Here is a 16,690-nt window from a genome sequence, read left to right on the forward strand (position 1 = left end):
AAAAAAAAAAAGGAACAGAGAAAATCTTCAGAAACAATGACAAAAGAGGTAATAAAATGGCAATAAATATATATATCAATAATTACTTTGTATGTAAATGGACTAAACATTCCAATCAAAAGATAGAGGTTCTCAGAACGCATAAAAAAGCAAAACTATATGCTGTCTACAGAAGACTCATTTTAGACCTAAAGACACCTACAGATTGAAAGTGAAGGTGCGGAGCAATATCATGCAAATGGATGTCAAATGAAAGCTGGAGTAGCAATACTTATAGTGGACCAATTAGACTTTAAAACAAGACTGTAACAGGAGAAAATAAGAGTACTATATAACCATAAAGGAGACAATCCAGCAAGAAGATATAATAATTTAAAATATTTATGCACCCAACATGAATGCACCAAATATATAAAGCATTTAATAACAAACATAAAGGAACTAGTAGATAATACAATAATAGCAGAGGACTTTAACAGCCCTCTTACATTGATGGACAGATCATCTAACAAAATAAACAAGGAAACAATGACTTTGAATGACCTACTGAACCAGAAATACTTAACTGATATATTCACAACATTTTATCCTAAATAATCAGAATACACATTCTTTTCAAGTGCACAGGGAACATTTTCCAGAATAGATCACATATGAGGTCACAAAATAGGCCTCAAAAAATTCAAGATCAAAGTCATTCCATGTACCTTTTCTGACCACAATGCTATGCAACTAAATGTCAACCACAAGAAAAAATCTGGAAAGGCCACAAATACATGGAGGTTAAATAACATGGTACCAAAGAATGAATGGGCTGACCAGAAAATAAAAAAGAAGTTAAAAAAAAAGACAAAAAATGAAAATGAAATCCCAGTGGTCCAAAACCTTTGGGATGCTGCAAAAGCGGTCCTAAGAAAGAAGTACATAGCAGTACAGGCCTACTGCAAGAACCATGAAAAATCTCAAATAGACAACCTAACCTTACACCTAAAGGAGCTATAAAAAGAACAACAAAGTGTAAGCCAGTAGAAGGAAGGAAATAATAAAAATTACAGCAGAAATAAATGATATATAGGCACCTGGGTGGTTCAATCGGTTGAGTGTAAGCCTTCAGCTCAGGTCATGATCCCCAGGTCCTGGGATGAATCCTTGTGTTGGGCTCCCTGCTCAGCAGGGAGTCTTCCCTCCCTATCTCTCTGCCCTTCCCCACTGCTTGTGCTTCCTCTCTCTTTCAAATAAATAAAATATAAGAAAGAAAGCAAGAAAGAGAAAAAGAAAGAAATGATATAGGAACTAGAAAAACAACAGAATAGGTGAATGAAACCAGGAGCTGGTTCTTTGAAAAAATTAATAAAATTGATAAGCCTCTAGCCAGGCTTATTGAAAAAGAAAGAAAAAGGACCCAAATAAATAAAACCACAAATGAGAGGAAAAATAACAGCCAACACCACAAATATAATTATAAAATAATATTATTAAAAATTATTTGCCAACAAATTGACAGCCTAGAAGAAACAGACAAATTCCTAGAAACATATTAAGACCAAACTGAACCAGGAAGATATATTAAAGAAAATGGACAGATTGATAACCAGCAAGGAAATTGAATCAGTAATCAAAACACTCCCCAAAAACGAAAGTCCAGGACCAGATGGCTTCAGAGACAAATTCTACTGAATATTTAAAGAAAAGTCAATACCTATTCTCAAACTATCCCAAAAAACAGAAAAATAAGGAAAACTTCCAAATTCATTCTATAAGGCCAGTATTACTCTGTTACCAAAACTGACTAAAGACACCACAGATTGTCAACAAAATACCAGCAAAGTGAATCTAACAATAAAAACATTTAAAAAATCAGTCACCACAATCAAGTGGGATTTATTCCTGGGCTGCAACTGTGGTTCAATATTTGCAAATCAATCATCATGATACAGCACTTTAATAAAAGAAAAGATTAAAAAAAATAAATAAATAAAAGATAAGAACCATATGATCATTCCAGAAGATGCAGAAAAAGCATTTGACAACATTGATCCATGCTAACAAAGTAGATTTATAGAGAACATACCTCAACATAATCAAGGCCATATATGAAAAACCCAGAGCTATTTTCACCTTGAATGGAGGAAAACTGAGAGCTTTCCTGCTATGGTCAGAAACAAGACAAGGGCATCCACTCTCACCACTTTTATTCAACATAGTACTAGAAGTCCTAGCTACAGCAATCAGACAACAAAAAGAAACAAAAGGCATCAAAATTGGCAAGAAAGAAGTAAAACTTCTACTATTTGCAGATGACATGATACTGTATATAAAAAACCCCCAAATACTCTACCAAAAAACTGTTAGAATTGACAAATTTAGTAAAATCTCAGGATAAAAAAAATCAGTGTATAGAAATCTGTTGCATTTTTATACACTAATAATGAAGCAGTAGAAAGAGAAATTAAGAAATCGATCCCATTGACAATTGTACCAAAAATAGTGCAATATCTAGATGTTAAAGACCCGTACCCTGAAAACTATAAAACATTGATAAAAGAAATTGAAGATGACATAAAGAAATGGAAAGACATTCCATGCCCATGGATTGGAGGAACAAATATTGTTAAAATACCTATACTACCCAAAGCAATCTATGCATTTAATGCAATCCCTATTAAAATACCAGCAACATTTTTCACAGAGCTAGAACCAACAATCATAAAATTTGTATGGGACCATAAAAGACCCCAAATAGCCAAAGCAATCCTAAAAAAGAAAAGAAAAGCTGGAGGCATTACAATTTTGGACTTCAAGTTATATTACAAAACTGTAGTAATCAAAATGGTATGATACTGGCACAAAAATAGAAACATAGATCAACAGAACAGAACAGAAAAACTAGAATGAATCCACAACTATATGGTAAATTAATCTTTGATAAAACAGGAAAGACTATCCTATGGGAAAAAGACAGTCTCTAAGAAATGGTGTTGGAAAAATTGGATAGCAGCATGGAAAAGAATGAAACTGGACCACTTTATTACACCATACACAAAATAAATTCAAAATGGATCTAAGACCTAAGAGAGACATGAACCATAAAAATCTTAGAAGAGAACATAGCAGTAACTTATTTGACATAGGCCATAGCAACTTCTTTCTATATATATGTCTCCTGAGGCAGGGGAAACAAAAATAAAAGTAAACTATTGAGACTACATCAAAATCAAAAGCTTCTGGGGATGCCTGGGTGGTTCAGTTGGTTAAGTGTCCAACTATGGGTCTTGGATAAGGTATGCATCTCAGGGTTCTGAGTTCAAGCCCTGTGATTCACACCCAGCATGGAGCAAAATTAATTTAAAAAAATCAAAGCAAAGGAAATAATCAACAAAACTAAAAGTCAACCTGTGGAATAGGAGAAGATATTTGGAAATGACATATTCCATAAAGGTTTAGTATCCAAAATACATAAAGAACTTTTAAAACTCAACATTAAAAAGGCAAAAAATCAAGTTTAAAAATGGGCAGAAGACATGAATAAACATTCACACGGATGGCCAACAGACACCTGAAGGATGCTCAACATCATTGTTCATCAGGTAAATGCAAATCAAAATTACAATGAGATATCACCTCCCCACATGCCAGAGCAGTTTAAATCAACAACACAAGAAACAACAGTGTTGGCAAAGATGTGGATAAAGGGAAAACCTCTTGCACTGTTGGTGAGAATGCAAACTGGTACAGCCACATTTTTAACTGGAAAAAACGTTAAACATAGAACTACCCCACGATTCAGCAATCACACTACTAGGGACTTACCCCCAAAAATGCAAAAATACTAATTCAAAGAGATACATGCACCACAGTGTTTATAGCAGCATTAATTACAATAGCTAAATTTTGGAAATAGCCTAAGTATCCATCAACTGATGAATGGATAAAATATATATATATATATATATACATATATATATATATATACATATTTATATATATATATCAGAATATTACTCAGCCATAAAAAGAATAAAATCTTCCCATTTATAATGACATGGATGGAGCTGGAGAGTACTGTGCTAAGCAAAATAAGTCAGTCAGAGAAAGACAAATACCATATGATTTTACTCATACATGAATTCAGGAAGCAAGGTAAACAAACCAAGTGAAAGGAGAGAGGTAGAGAAGCAAACTATAAATCGACTCTTAAATGTAGAAAACAAAGCAGTGTTACCGTAAAGGAGGTCAGTGGGGGATGGGTTAAATAGGTGATGAGAATTACGGAGTGCACTTGCTGTGATGAGCAATGGACGATGTTTGGAACTGTTGAATATATTGTACACCTGAAACCAATATTAACTAACTGGAATTTAAATAGAAACAGGGGGAATCCCTGGGTGGCTCAGCGGATTTAGCGCCTGCCTACGGCTCAGGGCATGATCCTGGAGTCCTCGGATCAGGTCCACATCAGGCTCCCTACATGGAGCCAGCTTCTCTCTCTGTCTCTCTCTGTCTCTGTCTCTCTCTCTCTCTTTCTGTGTTTCTCATGCATACATAAATAAAAACAGAAACAAGAAGAATACCCATTGAGGATTGTGAGAATGCACATGAGGGAGACACGTGCTTTAAGAATACTCATCTGTCACGGGTCATCTGAATGGCTCAGTTGGTTAGGGGTCCTACTGGGTTTAGCTCAGGTCATGATCTATGGTGAGATCAAGCCCTGATTCACCTTTGGCACTCAGCAGGGAGTCTGCTGGAGATTCCCTCCCTCTCCCTATCCTCTGCTCCTCCCTCAATGCTCTCTCCCTCAAAATAAATAATAAATCTTTAAAAATAAAGAGAATACTCATCTGTCAGTGGTATTCTAGAAGGACTGAGGAAGAGCATAGACTGATGACCAGTAAAATAACTACTAGTCAAAGGTGAGAAGGGAAAAAAAAACAAACACTTGAGCTATATGATTATAGTAGTATCGAGTCTCAGGTAAACTATAGCAGATGGTATAAATGTCTTGCCCTTATTATTTATATGTATCATTTTTACATGTACCAGGGGACCAATAGCTTCCCATATCTGCATAATCTTGTCCACAATCTGTTCCCAGAAGGCCATTCTAATGTGTCCCTGCTAGAAAATCAAGATTCTTCCACATTAGTCTTAAACTAATGATGAGGAGGAGTATATAAATCCCCAAGTCCACTGCTAATAAAGTGTGATATTTCTCATTTTTTACATCATTTTGCGGCCTTCCTAATGGGATTAAGCTTGAGCCAACAACTGTGGTGATAACAAATTATCGGCTACCTATCCTTCCCTGTATCATTTCCCATTTCTGTCTTTATTTTCCCCATACTTATTAATAAACTACTCTCACTTGGATATTCACACTAGGGTCTGCTTGGAAGGGACTTAGGTCAGGCACTGATTTATCAAAATGGAGGAAAACACTTTTGATGAATGTTTGATTTTAGAAGATTTTGATAATGGTTTAAAGGGTTTAGAAGAGTATGAGGCTGAGGTCATTGATTAATTAATTAATTTACTCATTTAGTACTTACTGAATTTCTACCAAATGCTAAGTACTGCATTAGAGGCTAGAAATAAAAGTGAATGAAACCAAACATAATATCCACCCTCATGAAGCTTATATTCTAAATAAATATTTTACTTAATTAAACAATGAAATGTAAAAATAACAGCGGACACAAATACTATAGAGTAGAAGTCTGTGATAAGGTATAATGATGAGAATATGTAACAAAAGAAATGGACTCAGACAGCCTGGATCAGAATTTGACAAGCAGCATTTATGTTAAGATCCAAAAGCAAAAAGAAAAAAAAAAAAACTGCACAAAAACTTTAAATTAACAGGAAACCTGTGGCCTTTTGATAGAAGGAACACCAGCGTGAGCCAAAGAAGAGCAGGGTGCTCAAAGAGGCCACAAATGCAAGATCTTCCATGATATCTTAAGGGATGGATTTATAGCAGACAATTAGCTGTCTTAAGACTGTGTCTAACCATTTATAGTGGAAAACTGTCCCTGGAAGTGGCTTAGCATTGAAAGAACATATCCCCAGACAAAATTCAGTGAGATATCAGGTTATTCTGGCCAGTGGATTATGTTAAAATTGATGTGCATATCTGGGATAACATGTTTAAGAAGCAATGTGACTTCTTCACCCTCCCTTTAGTTTTCCATCAGAAGGTAGAGAAGTCTGAGTCATAAAGGGATGGAACCTGGGTTCTTATATCATAACTATGCTGAATCCTGCCTACCAGAAACATCTGTTTTGTTCTAGTGTGCTAATGAACAGTGAACTATTGTGTTAAGTCCATAAAATTTGGGATCTAGGTGTTACAGTAGCTACTCTTTTACTGCCTAATGCAATATTTATTCTAAGAGAAATTCTAAGCCATTAAAGCGTTTTATTTTATTTATTTTATTTTTTTAAAGATTTATTTATTTATTTATTCTTTCAGAGAGAGCAAAGAGAGAGGCAGAGACACACGCAGAGGGAGAAGCAGGCTCCATGCAGGGAGCCCGACGTGGGACTCGATCCCAGGTCTCCAAGATCACACACCGGGCTGCAGGCGGCGCTAAACCGCTGCGCCACCGGGGCTGCCCGTTTTAAAGCTTTTTAAACAATGGAATAGATATCACTATGGTTGGTTTCGGAAAAACATCCCTCTAGCTAGACTAAGATGAAATATGTATGAGGCTAAGCAAAGCTGATGTGCATAGTCCAACTAGGACCATTTAGAGTAGCTACAATAAGAGTTGATAATAACCTGGAATTTGTGCAAGATCAACTCTTGGTTAGCAGCACCTATAACTAAGTTTTGCTTGCAATGAGAAGAGAACAATTCAGGACTTACAAATTGTTCTTTCTTGATGCAGAAACTCTCATATTGTTTTACTATGATATGTGTACAGTATAACTAATGGAAATACCATTAACTAATGAAAGTTGCTGGCACAAAAAACTCATGAACCTGTATTTCACAATCTGTAAAACATAAAATATATATGCAGTCATTCATCCCATTTCTTCATGGTATTGCAAACTGTCAATTAAATCAATGTTTCTAAAAACCATTAATTTAATCAAATAGCATATGTGCTAGAAGTGATAAAATGTCTATTAAGATAATTAAACACAGAATCATATTCTTTTAAGCTTAAAATATACTTCAATTAGTCACTGACGTAGCAGTAAAAAATTACATCAACATGATACCAAATTCATGTTGATGATATTAAATTCAGGAAATGAATGCCTATGGATAATTCCAAATTTGCACTGGTTGATTTAAAAGAATTTCAGAGACCTATACTCCATAATGATAAGAATGAGAATGTGGCTTCACATCATTTGATAGTATCACTATAAACAGGAATAATGTGGATTTGACAGCATAGAATTCCTACTGCCTGCTGACTATCCATCCAAAAGTCATTGCTTCTTAACAACTAGAGACAGAGTTTTAAACTGTGCAAATTATCGAACCTGTTTTTTATCTGAATTGAAACATCCAATTATTTATCCACAAAGACAATAGTTTTATTGAGGCTTATCCACACCATCTCTTTAAAGGATTACTTCCAAATGCATAAAGATTAATCGACAGTTTGGGGGGATCAGAGAATGTGGTTTTGGGGGATCAGAGAATGTTAAACAGTATACACCATATGAACCAGTAGCTACAATCAAGTACCACTTGTAAGATGACCTGGAGTTAGTTATTTTGCCATTCATTCTTTTATTTATGCGTGCATCCATTCTACCAATAGGAAGAATTATCATTTCAATTGTGTTTTTCCAACTGAGTGATCTTGATTAAGCTCTTTAACCTCCCTGGAGTTAGTGACTGATCTGCCTAATTACAGGCTTTTACTAGCATCAACAAAGTCAAATAAAAAAATTAATGAAAGTACTCTGTAACTGTGAAGATCTATCTATGCTAACATGTTTGGATCATACATCATCATGTGAAACATCAAAACTTGTGTGCTCTCTGACCTACAACACAATGATGCAAGAGAGATCTCAGAATTCTTCTGTGAATCTTAGCGTACAATTAAAAATATCTAACTGCATATAAACTCTCCATATGCTATGAATATAAACGCTGTATTTTCTGAGTCATTCCCACCATACTAGCCCCTAATCTTGTAGAATTATTTTCCCCTGTGTTAGTAATTACAAAGTAATTTTTCCTAGTCTTAAAGTGACTTAATTCCTGAGAGTCATAATGAATCCTGGGCAACTGCTACATCATACTATGTTGTAATACATTAACACATCAATGCATTTAATGTGATCGTGCGTCTTCTGTTGCAGAACATCTATTTCAGTTCCATTACCTAGAAAGAACAAATGGATTTGAAGGTGAGATTAACAAGATTTGACAATGTAAATTAGCTGCTAGATCCACCCTGCACATGGGAGGCACCCACAGAGAGACATTATAACACATAATAAAGGGAGTTGTTCCCTTTATCATCTCTCTCTCTCTCTCATTTTACCAACACACAGAAAAAGATATCATTCCTCTAGTTAAACACAAATTGATTTTTTGGCTTAGGAGGAGGATCTCCTAGTAAAAGCTGTGCATTCAAGAGTATAATGAGATTGATTCCATGCTTTGAGAATAAAAACACACGGCATTTAAATTTGGCTACTTCAAGGATGAGTGAATGATTAAGATGAGTACATATGTTGAAGAAGCAAGTTAAATGAGAAATTGTTGAGGAGGAATGCCAAGGCATGTCAAACCACAGAAATGTCCTTTAGAAATGTGACTTAACATGCAAGTCTTAATCTACTGCCCAGTCTATATTGTGATCCAAACAAGACCACCTTCAATACTACCAGAACATCATGAATGTTTCCTTTGTACATAATAATCCCCGTTGTCTGGCATCATATAAAAGAGGAGGATATGTAGGATTATTTACTTTAAATAAAATTAATGAGGGCAGCCTGGGTGGCATCTAAACAGATGTATACAGTATGAAATCTTTTTGGTTTGTCCTTTTTTTCCTAGCATGATTCTCTGGAGATTCATTCAAATCACTACATATATCAATAGCTTGTTTCTTTTATTCTTGAATAGTATTTCATGATATGGATGTGTAACTGTTCATTCCCCAATTAAAAGATAACTATATTATTTCCAGCTTGGGGCTATTATTAATAAAGCTAATATGAGTATTTGTGTGCAGACGTTTGTGTTAATAAACATTTCAGTTTCAGGGTATGATTGCTGTATGGTATTATAATTGCATGTATGCTTTTACAGCCAACTGCCAATCTCTTCTCCAGACTTGCTATAACATTTTACATTCCAAAAATATATAGATGATCCAATTTCTCTATATCCTCATTTTCATATAGTATTGTTAGTATTTTTTACTTTAACCATTTTGATAGATATGTAGCAATATCTCACCATGTTTTTAATCTGCATCTGATGGCTAAAGGATGTTGAACATCTTTCTATGTGCATATTAATCATCTGTACATTCTATTTAGTGAAATATCTCTTTATATCTTCTGACCATTTTCTAATTGGATTAGTTTTTGTCTGTTGAATTTGGAAAGTTCTTTCTTTATTTACTTATTACTAGATACTAGTCTTCTTTCTACTATGTGGTTTACAAATATTTTCTCTCAGTCTGTATCTTGTCTTTTCATCTTTTAACAGGATCATTCACAGAACACCACTTTTAACTTTTTGGTGATTCAGTTTCTCTATCTTTTCTTTTATGAACTGTGTTTTGATATCAGTCTAAGAATTTTTGCCTATCTCTAGATCCTGAAGATTTTTACCTATATGTGTGTTTAAGTTTTATAATTTTTCTTCTTATATTTAAGTCTATGATACATTTTGAGCTAATTTTTGTATAAGGCTTAGGTCAAGATTCAATTTTTATTCCTGATGTTAAATCACTATTTGTTGAGAAGATTCTCACTGAGTTGCTTTAGCACCTTGGCAAAAACAGTTGGACTTCTGAATCTAATTCTGGTTTTTATTTATTCATGTGTCTATATCTCTGTCAATACCACATTGTCTGGATTACTGTAGCTATAGATTTTGTTTGTTTTCAGGTAGAGTAATTCATCTCATTTATTTTTTTTCAAGGTTGTTTTAGATGTTCTAGTTTTCACCCTTTCCATATAAATTTTAGAATCAGCATTTAGACGTCTATTAAAAAAACCTTACTGAGATACGGATAGGAATTATACAAAATATCAATGATACACACAGCCTTTCTGGAGATACATGCCTAAAAGTTAATTTGCCAATTTGACATTTTTTGCATGTTTAGTCAACCAAATCATGAACAGAGTATATCTCTCCATTTATTTAGGTGTTCATCAATTTCTTTCATCATCAATTTATAATTTTTAGCCTATAGATCTTGAAAATATTTTGGTAGAGTTACATCTAACTATTTCATTTCTCTTGGATCAATTGTAAAACAATGATCTCACATTTTTCATTTTCATTTTCTGTTTTACAAATGATTTTGTGTTTTTAATTTCAATATCTGCAAGGTAATTATTAGTATATAGAAATGTCATTAATTTTTCTGTGTTGATCTTATGTTTCCTAATCTTTCTAAATTCACAAAGTAATTTTAGGAGCTTATTTTACAAAGCTCCATTAGAATCCACATGGAAGATCATGTCAACTGCGGATTGGAATAGGTTTGCTTCTTCCTTTACAATCTGTACACCTTTTCTTGTCATCATTATTATTTTTTCCTTATTGCCATGTCTATAGCTTCCATCACTATGTTGAATAAAAACGCTGTGAGTGGACAGTACTTGTCTTGTTCCCAATCTTGGGCTGAAAGCATTCAAGTGTTTCGCCATTAAATGTATTTTTAAGTTTATTTGCAGTTATTCTTTATTATTTTGGAAGATTTTCCTTTATTACTAATTTGCTTGGTGTTTTATATCATGGATGTGTTGGATTTTGTTAATTTTTTTTGTATTGATTGATATAATCACATGATTCCTCTCACTCAACTTGTTGATATGATGGTTTATATTGATTGATTATCAATGTTAAACTTGTCTACCTGGAATAAATCTCACATTCTTTTTTTAGACATAATACTATTGTACATGTAACACACTACAGTATAGTGTAACTATATCTTTTATATGCACTGGGAAACAAAAAAATTCATTTGACTCACTTTATTGCAATATTAGCTTTACTGCAGTGGTCTGTAATCAAATCAACAATATCTCCAAGGTATGCCTATACTTTGTGGGAGTAGGAGTTGATAACTACTTTATTTCAGATATCTCAGAATAAGGAGAATAAGGAGGAGCATATCCAGTATGTTTTGGAACTATAGCCCCTCATTCAGGTATCCTAAACATTAATTTGATGCTGTGACTGTGTGATTTGAAAGTTATTTCCTTCATAGACCAGGTGAATGTTGTTGTTGATGATGTTTGCGTTGAAGAGAAAGGGGAGTATATCCAATGTGTGGCGACCAGAAGGGCAGACATTGATGGTCGACAGGGATAATCACAAATATTCTAGTTTTTCTCTTTCCAAGCAATGGTGGGATGATGCTTAATTGGCTTCCTTGAAATTAGGCATGGCTTTGGCCATTGCTATAGAAGCAAAAGTTAGATGTGCCGTTTTTCAGGTACAACACATAAAACCAGTATCGATTAACCATGTTTTCTTTTTCCTGCCATAGTAATTGTGGAAGAAGAATCTTTGGAATATTCATAGATCCTTGAATATCTGCAGTAAGAATAGACTAACTTGTCAACCCTTTCAGACATGGAGTTCAAAAAGGAAAAAGAATTGGGGTTTCAAGCTACTGAGATCTTGGGAATTATTTTTTTTCTGCACCATAAACCAGGCTATGCTTACTGACACATCATATTTTAACCCAATTTATTCTTAAATTGAAAAAACGGAAAGAGTAAAGTATTGAGTTAAGGTCTATATGAACAATAGAAATCTAATAAATACCAACTGGGAATTTTTATAGATGCCAGGTTTTACTTTTAAATTATTTTTAAAGCTGAAAATATCAAGCCTAACTAACAAAGCCAAGTTTTCACTGAAAATGAACAAAACAGCTCTTCTTTGCACTGAACTATCTAGTTAATGAGATGTGGTAAAAGCTGCATGTAAACCAAGAGAACACAGACAAGTGACTTCATTTTAAGCTCACTAATTTGCACTCATTGCAAAGGAGGTCAGCTTGAAATAGTTAAAAGTCTTAATTACTGAACTCAAACAACAAAGGATTCTTTATTACACTTAAGAGCACATAGTAAGTGTAAGTAAGAAAAAAAAGCATGGTCCAGTTGAACTCCATTTTGGTAAACCTATCAAAATGTTACATAGCAACAGAAAATACCAGACTAAACAGAATTATTAACTGCAGTGAGGTAAAATATGCTTCAAAATTACACATAAACTTGTTAAGATTAAATTTGCACTTGAAACTTGGTACTAACTTTATTACCAAGCAATGTTTTGCTGCTAAGAACACCTTATTTCCAATTTCTGATCAGATTAGCTCATGTTTAAAATTACTTTTAAAATATATAAGGGTTTGAATTATCTCACTAGTTGTCCAACTAGAGATATTCTGGAACCTGGTTAACAGTTCTGAATATTTTCTGGCAAATGAATATAAATGAATTAAATTCATAATGGTGTGTCTACATTTTTATATTTACCATACATTTTACTGAATCATCACATTTATATGAACTTCCACTAATTAAGTAGTGGGATCATTTTGCACATTTGCACACCTTCATTAAATACCTTTTGCAATTAAGCCTAAACTCACTTAGAAGTTTTTGGAAAGAATCATGAGCAATTTGAATTAGAATTATGGGCAATCATGGGTAATTCTTTATTATTGTTTATGATTTAATTTTTAGTTGTGTCACTATTAATTTTCCAAATTATCAAGTCAAATAAGAATTATGCCCAATCATAGTACTTTACTATATCGTCCTTGAATTTTCCAGCTGAATATTCAACACTTGTTAATGAGCAGTAAGGACAATAATACATAATCCATCATCAAACAGCCAACTTTAGGAAGAATTCAATAACTGATTATAGCACATCACATTTTCTGGGGAAGATATCAAGCTTTAGTATGGGTATGTTTTATTTTAAAGCTGAAAGCACATCACTAAATATGAAAGATGTCCATATATTTCTTACACATATACATTTCTGCATGTGTCTCTTACTAAATTCTTGGAAATTCTCAAATTTTGATTAATGACATAGTCATCAATGCACATAATGAAGGGAAAATGATAGAGATAAAATGTGGACAAAAGTCAGAAAGGTTTTCTCAATTTTTACATGAGATCAAGAATTTGGCTTTGATTCTAAAGTTTTTTTTTTTTCACATCTGGCATGTGACAGTATCTATTTAAAGGGCTAAATTTGTATTAGCAGTTGGATATATAGAAATAAAAATAGTGTATAAATGCTACTTAGTAAAAATACATAAATATTTTATGTCTTAAAATCAGGCAGGAGGTAAATTATAGTAGATTGTTATTAATATATATTAAGTATCAGATTATTCTTCTATAATAATATCTAATATTAACTGATCATTGACTACATACAAGGCACCACAATTGCATATGTTTAAAATTTGCCAAATACTATTCCATTGTACATAGATACTCATATTATTCTCTTTGTCTACATTAGAACTAAGGTTTTGCTATGTCCTGAATGTTTGTATCCTCAACATTTACATGTTAAAATTCTAACCCCCATGAGTGATTATATTAGTAGATGGGGTCTTTCATAGGTGATTATGTTTGGGGGTGGAGCCCTCATGAATGAGATTAGTGTTCTTATAATTATCCCATAGAGCTCCATAAACCTTTCCACCAAGTAAGAACACAGGAAAAATTCTCTAGCTATGAACTAAGAGGGCCTTATGCAGTTCTGCTGGTGCCTTAATCTTGGACTTCCCCACTTCCAGATTTCTTCCAGATTTTCTTCCAATTGTAATAAATAAGTACTTGTTATTTATAAGTTACCTAGTTTGTTATTTTGGCAGCCCAAAAGAGTTAGATTTAGAGCAGTAATCTGCTCTAAATCACACAACTAGTAAATAGTGCATTTGGGATTTAGGCCTAGACAGTAGAGCTCTATCCCCAGCATACTGACCAGTACATTTCATTGGAATTCAGGGATAAGAAAAGATTATCAGGAGCACCAGGCCACCACTCCCACCCTCCAAAAACAATATCTACTTACATGAAGTGAGAGGAAATCAGATCATCAAATAATAAGGGCTTTGCATGGTATATGAACGGAAGAAAAGAACTATAAAATGTGGGTATTATGGAGAGGAGCTGGGCAAAGAAATAAAGAAGAAAAGAACAAAGGTCTGGCTTGAGAGTGTGGATTATAAGGTATACTTGGAGAATAAGGCTGGGAAGGGTTGCAAAATTGTGATGATCTTCTCAGAAGAACTTTAAACATGAATTGTGCTACTTGTACTCCACTCAGCAGACTATCAGAGAAGACACTGAACATTTTGCAGTGAGTTGGTGGTATTTGAAGAAAAATACTTAAGATTTTTTTAAAAAGATTTTATTTATTTATAATGAGAGACACAGAGAGAAAGAGAGAAAGAAAGAGAGAGAGAAGCAGAGGGAGAAGTATGCTCCTTGCAGGGAGCCTGATGCAGGACTCAATTCCAGGTCTCCAGAATCAGGCCCTGGGCTGAAGGCAGGGCTAAGTTGCTGAGCCACCTGGGCCACCCATTTAAGAGGATTAATTTGGCTCTTTAGGGGGTGGCATTAGCAGAGGTGATCAAGTTTTAACCAATATTTGATTTTAAAAACAGGGATGATAACTGTGCAATTTATATGGTTAAGAGGATAAAACATGATATAAAAACAACCCTTTTTTCTATTTTTGTGAAATGCCCTGGGATTCATTTCTTTTTTTTTTTTTATTTTTTTTTATTTTTTAAGAAAGAGGGGTGGGGTGAGGAAGGGTGGGCAGAAGGAAAGGGAGAAAGCGTATCTTTAAGCAGGCCCCATGCCCAGAGCAGAGCCCTGAGCCCGATTCTGAGCTTGATCTTAACGATCCTAAGATCATGACCTGAACTGAAATCAGGAATCAGACGCTTAACCCACTGAGCCACCCAAGTGCCCCTGGGAAACGTTTTTTAAAGTAAATCCCTGATAGCTTGCTTCTTGCCATTTGTCATAAAAATAAAACACCCCAAAGTATTATGATTTTTTTATTCTGATTGATGTGGATTGTGTGTATAGTATATAAAACATATCTAATTAGCTGTGGAAATACATGGACCAAAATTAATTATGAATATACATTTACTATCTATATCTAAATTATGGAAATTCTATCAAATAAAGTAAGCTGAGCTGCAAAAGGCAGCATATAAGTGTCTAAATAATAAAATGGTATAGAAATGATTCCAAAATACTAAGTATCACAATGGATGGTTGCATTATTCATGTAGTAGAACAATACTTAACACATATCAATACAATTCTCCTTTAATAGTGAATCCCCCAAGCAAAGTAACCATTCCATTTTGCTATGAGGAGAAATTCCATTTTACAAACTTGGCTACAGAGCCTCATACATATTTTATAGCTAGTAATAGGTATTTTCCCAATATAAATTTCATGTTCCAGTGCAAGAAGCAGTTTGTAGCAGCTGTTGTATAATTTTTAAATTACAAAAACCTTAATCTTCATGATGTGTAAAAAAGTAAGTGATAAAATGTAACAAAAATAAAAACAGTTTGGAAATAGCTGTGTCTTCAAAAATTAACAATCAGAATGTTCTACTATTTTGGCAATTGTAATAGAAAGCATACATTCTATAATATTTTCAAATTGTCAGTGCACATTCATTGCAGGGTGATGAAAAAGAAAAAGAATGTTTGACCTTCCAAATTGTAAATGCTCAGTGAGAATGGAATTTGTTTATACCACTTTATGATTTTGTTATTTTAAAATCATTTGCATTGGGTAAATGGGAAGGACACTGAAATTATATAATCTTTCAGCTTTGTTCCCACTGCACTGATGGCTTAGCGCGGGGTCTCTGGGTGTCTGGCTTAGCACTATGCTTCTTGCGGTCTCTGTTCCCTTATTTGGAAAAGAAAGGATAATTAGTCTGTAATAGTTGGTTGCAACTCTAAATTTCTCTAATTTTATGAATTAGGTCTCTGATTCTTATATATGACGTATTTCCCTTTTCCTTTTACTATGCTTTATCCTATTAGTAAAAGGCTCGCCAGAGAGTTAATGAGGTTAAAACCACAGTTCAATTCCACAACCAAGACAATCCCAGTCATTGTGAACATTCAAGATTCTAGTTATGTAGAATCTGGAAAAGACATTATTAATTGGAAAACTCAAGGCATGTCTTATTAATGTTTAGTAAACCCTATATTTTTGTATGTAAGACATCTATATCTTAGAAAATATTTTCCAAATTTCCCACTCTATGTAATGAAAGGCTACAGTTCTGTTACCATCTTCTACCAAATGCCCGATTCACAATAGTTTCCATAAAAATAAATAGATGATTGACATTCTATTTAAATATGAAGACAAAGATAAAAGGAAAGGGGGAAAGAAACACTACAAAGAAAGCTTTCCATTGTTA

The sequence above is a fragment of the Canis lupus genome, chromosome 19 (assembly GCF_048164855.1).
Source record: "Canis lupus baileyi chromosome 19, mCanLup2.hap1, whole genome shotgun sequence".
In the NCBI taxonomy this organism is placed as follows: Eukaryota; Metazoa; Chordata; class Mammalia; order Carnivora; family Canidae; genus Canis; species Canis lupus.